The sequence below is a fragment of the Sciurus carolinensis genome, assembly GCF_902686445.1.
Source record: "Sciurus carolinensis chromosome 14 unlocalized genomic scaffold, mSciCar1.2 scaffold_115_arrow_ctg1, whole genome shotgun sequence".
Classification (NCBI taxonomy): Eukaryota; Metazoa; Chordata; class Mammalia; order Rodentia; family Sciuridae; genus Sciurus; species Sciurus carolinensis.
In genome coordinates, this window is record NW_025920107.1 from 1791864 (window position 1) to 1797082 (window position 5219).

At 50.1% G+C, this 5219-nt stretch overlaps 1 pseudogene; it reads right to left on the reverse strand.

The window, feature by feature from the left end:
* Nucleotides 1-750: 750 nt before the first annotated feature.
* Nucleotides 751-4824, reverse strand: LOC124973280 (polyadenylate-binding protein-interacting protein 1-like; annotated as a pseudogene).
* Between the last annotated feature and the right edge of the window lie 395 nt (nucleotides 4825-5219).

The window sequence follows — 5219 nt, forward strand, 5'->3', positions numbered from 1 at the left end:
AATAGTCTTAATCTATGTTTGCTAGTACTAAATTTTGTGTTCACATTCCTGATGACCTAGACAATATTGAAGCTCCCAAATGAAGGCCTGTCCTCTCCAGGCTTTGCTAGGCCTTGTTATGGGAACAACTTCTCAGTTTCTTTCACCCCTTGTCTTTTACTTCCATGTCAATTAATGAACCTGTATTGCAGAAATATCAGGATCTCACAAAAATTGGAGCCTGGCTGCCGGTGTGCCTCCAGAGAAACTATCAAGTCTCCAGTTCTCCCTGTCACAATAATACCAGCTCTACGTCCATACCCCAGCAGGAAGTAATTACAGAAGACTGACCTTCATCCATGTACCCCCCCCAATTTTTTTTTATATAAAAAAGGAAATGGGGGAATGTTAGGAATTTCCTACTTACCTCCCCGTAACCTTCCTGCCCCCCCCACATTACGTTCCAATATGTCATTGGTCCATCAGTCAGTCTGTAATAATTCTCCTCTGTGATTGGTTCCTCCCAGTCTGCGAAATTCCAATACAAAGAACCGTGTGCCATCTTCTTCTTCCTCTCTTTCCCTTTCCCCCGAGCGGACACGTTTTGTCCGCTTGAATAAAAGTTCCTCGTGTGAGACCTGTATCTGTGGAGCGTCTTTTCTGGGAGTTATCGACGAACCAAAGCTGTGCGCTTTACATCTAACTAACAGGAATTTATTAAGCAAACAGTGTCTCCCTGCAGGGTAAAAGAGAAAATGAGAGGAAAAGAGAAAGGAAAAGAAAAGGGCACATGCTAGAGAGAGTGGAAAGCCAGAAGGATAGAGAAAAGTGTGTAGGACAGACAGAAGAAAGCAGTCCGACATCTTTGAAGTAGCAATTGGTGAAAGTTGCCACTCTGTGGGCTTATTGTCAGATGATGTGACAGGTAATTACACAGGCAAGTTCCCATATAAGAGAAATTTGGGATAGATGTAGCCTATTGGTAGATGATTTCCACAAGATCTTGCAAAGCATCATCTGTTGTAACCCAGTCATTCAGGGTCTCTGTAAACTGTTCCATTTCAGTTTCAAAACTGCCAGGCTGCTCTGTAAGATGATTAAAAAAATCCTGAACATATTCTAATAGAGTAGGATAGTCCTCACAACCATCCTCGTAGGATTCTGCATAATTAGAAGAATAACCAGATGGGTAAATTTCAGCGGCATTCGCAGACAGTTTAGACATTAACACAGGAGACACAACCACCTGGGGTTTAGCCATTGCTGACTAGGATTTCTGTGGTGAGATTTTATACTGTGGAGTAGGTGAAGCTCTCAGGGGCCTCCTTTGTTCTGGAAGCGCCCCAGGTCAGGGAGGCCCCTGGGAGCCTGCGGTGGCCCCGCTCTGGGCCCCTAGCGGCGGGGCCGTCCTAGGCTGGCGCAGCGGCGGCGGGTACAGGAAGCCCGGGCTTTGGGCTGTGGCTGTGGCTCTTGCCGCCACCGATGGGCAGGCCCTGCTCCGTTGGGGAACCCGCCGCCCTCAGGTCCGTCTCCTCCATGGCTCAGGCCCCAGCTCCAGTCCAACCAGTACCTGGAGCCCAATCGAAACCGTCCGATATGCTTCTCCTCCTCCTCCTCCTCCTCTGAGGGCAGCTGTGCTCCTGGTAGGATGCGGAGGAAGGCGCCCAAGGCCGGCTCTAGCAGCTGCGCCTCACTCAGGTCTTATGGAGGAGCTGGGCTGCGGGCCGGTTCCTCCGTGCTTTGGGAGGAGCGGACCGCAGGCTGATCCCTGTGGAGCCCGCTTCTCTGTCGCTCCTCTTTTGTAGGTAGACTCTAAGGGTTAGAGAGGTCGGTCCGTTTATCACAGACAGTTCCAGAGGAGTCACCCAAGGAACCTTCACCTGCACTCCGCAGCTTCCAGACAAGTGAGTACGGATGGAAGAGGACCCAGGGCCTGGTGGAGGGCAGGAGCAGACTGCTTGGACCCTGCGGCTGTTTCAACCCGGTTGGGTCCTGTGTTGATTTCCCTCGACCACTCCACACACTGGTGACACCTGCTAAGTCTAGACTGTGTCAGGAACCATGTGAGTGAACGGAACCAAATGGGGTGGTTGTGGAAAAGGAGAGGGAGTCATGGAAGTGACCGCTGCTGTCTGGGGGCATCCTCTGTCCTATGTAAGCTGGGTTCTGAGGGAGAGTAGGAGGCTCCTGGAAGGAAGGAGAAAAGATTTCACTGGGAAAGGAAATGACAGTCGGGAGCAGCAAGTTCAGAAAATGGAGTGGGTGAGGGGAGAGGTGGGAGGGTGAGGGCGAGCGGCTTTCTCTGGCATCACGCCAGAGGTACATGAATGGGGGTGTGGGTGGACACATATGCCCATCTTCAGGACAGTGGGCATGAGCTGTCCCTTCCAGCACCCCTCCATGCCCGCCTTCCAGGCAGCCATCCACAAGTGTCACCCATTCCTGCCACACTTGCCCTACTGAGGGCCCTGTCACCTCTCCATGATATGATGTGACTTGGACATCTCCAGTCTGCCCCCAAGCTCCCCTGCCACCCCAGAATTTCTGATCTTCAGTCCCTTCTCAGAAGAACATTTTAAAAGAACAGAATAAATTTATAGAATCATAAGAAAACCAACTATATTGAAAGACAGTTATTGAAATGTTAAATAATCAAATCTGTGATGTAGAAAGTCACTTCTCACTAACGTGTTAAACAGCTGGACATAGAGAATAACCTCACACCCCAGTGAATTTGCAATGGTGATAAGTGCAAAGGATGTTTCAGGGTCTCTGCCAGAGTCACCATGGGGACACAGCTATGCTTACAATAAATTTGAAAGTACAAGTCATACTACTGAGACTTTGTGCTTTTGTTGACTACATTGGTAACTGAAGGAAATGCGAGATGTCACATAGAGATTTGTGAAAAAAAGAAGTAATTTTTTTCCTGTCCAAAGTCACAGACTCCCTAAATTCCATCACAAAATCCCATTGGAATCTCAGACACTCCAGGTCAAAGCCCCAGCTCTGCACTAAGAACCCTCCCCATCCTTTCCTATGATTCTCCCTAGACCATCTTCAGAGGAAGGCCCTGGAAGAATGGGATGGCCTCCTTCTGTCTGTTATGGATGTCTGCCCCCTTCAGTATAAAGCAAAATAAGAGGAGTGAGTGAGTTGAGATCAAGGAAGCTAAGCCAATCATCCCCAAGCCCAGGTAAGAAAGGCATGGCTGCTTCTGTCACCCCTTGTGAGTTCCAAGACCCCAGCCCATCACCACAGTGTATGGTCACCACCTCAGCACATAGCTGAACACTTAACACTTGGCCAAAGAGCAAAGACCCGGAGCAAGATGAAGGAACACAGTGATACCTGAGAATGTGTGGGTACTTCTGCCTTCAAGAGGTGAAGCTTAGCCAGGCACAGTGATGCACATCTGTAATCCCAGTGACTTGGGAGCTGAGGCAGGAGGATCACAAGTTCAAGGCCAGCCTGAGCAACCTAGTGAGATTCTCAGCAACTTGATGGAATGCTGTCTCAAATAAAAAATGGGAAGGGCTGGAGATGTAGCTCAGTTGAAATCACCCCTGGGTTCAAATTCCAATACCAAAAAAATAGTTGAAGCTTAAGTTCTTCCCTTTCAGTCTGGGCCAGACTTACAGTCACTTCTGACAAATAGACCATGCAAAAATGATGATGTTTCATTTATGAAATTAGGTCATAAAAGGACTGTGCCTCCTTCCCTGCTCCTCCTGAATCAATCATTCCAGGGAAGTCAACTATCATGTTGTGAGAACTCTCAACTAACCCTGTAGAAAGATCTATGTGGCAAGGGACCCAAGCCTCCCACCCACACTCAGAGAAGAAAGGAAACTCCCATTTGGCATCCATGTGAGGAGCCATCTTGGAACCTTTGAATGTCACAGCCTTTGAAATTTTGAATGTCAAGGCCTTGACTGTCAGCTTTATGACAATCTCAAGAAAGGCTGAGTCAGAACCTACCTCAGCTGGGTCACTCCCAGGTCCCTGATTCTCAGAAACCAAGGTAGCAATGTTTATTGGTATAAGCTGCTAATGTTGGAACATTTTGTTAAGTGTAACAGATTGCCAATATAAAGCATGAAAAGTAGTCCTCAGGGACTTGTGGATGAGGGGCCAGAAGAGGGGACCACAGCAGGAGTCACCCTGGGGCAGTCATCCAGAGAGGGAGACCACACAGAGGGCATGAGAAAAATCCTCAGTGTGTGTGCTGAACTGCCCTGCTGCTGAGGCCCAGGTCTCCAGTGCTTCCCTGTCTAATGACCTGTTCCTAGGTGGCCCTGGCAGTTCCCTCAGCTGTGGTGGGGAGAATAAACCACCCGGAGCTGCTGCAGGATCCAAGGAGGTGACTTGTGCAGTGCCTAGGGGTTGCCAGGCACACATAAAGCATTCAGTAAGAGGTGACAAGGACATCTGGGCCCTCTCTCCACCTCCAGCAGGCCCAGAAACACAGGCAAGGCTGTCCCTAAAGAAGCCCACTCTCCTCTGACACCCGGAAGGCCTGGGAACCTAAACAGAGTGTCAAGCTGAGACTGGGACACTTGTACACTGCTTGGGCCCTGAGCCGCATCCTGCCCCCACCTCAGTTAACACCTGCTTGGGAAGGGGCCCCAGAGAGCACCTGACCTGGTCCACAATGAGGGGATTATGAACAGAAGCCACATGAAGATGGAGACCACCAGAGGCCCCTCGGTGGATGACTGGATAAGCCCAACATGGTCATTCACCAGGAGGGCTCTGACTCACACGGACAAGAACTGTGCTTGTCACCGTGCAGAGAGTTGATGCTCTGTGCAAGAAATTGGTGACAAAGGGCCACTTGCACATGAATGCATCTCCTTGAAATATCCAGAAAGGGCAGGTCCACAGGGACAGATGGCAGATGGGTGGTAGCCAGGGAGTGGTGGGGAGGAAGAGTGACCACCCAGTGGCTCTGGGGTTTCCTTGACAGACATGGCAGATGCCCAGCACAGTGCATGTCCTCAGTGCTGCCAAAGTGCTCACCTTAAATGGCTGACCTGTGTTGTGCAGATTTCACCTCAAATTCACAGACAACTACATGGAGATACCACTCACTTTTTACCTGTCAGACTGGCAGGAGTGGGAGTGTGGCCCCCAGGCCATGTCAGGGAGGTTGTGGGGACAGGCCCTCCAGGAGTGGGATGGGGAATTCGCTCTGCAGGAGCAACATGACCATCAGACCCCTCCCCAAGGCTGGTGCC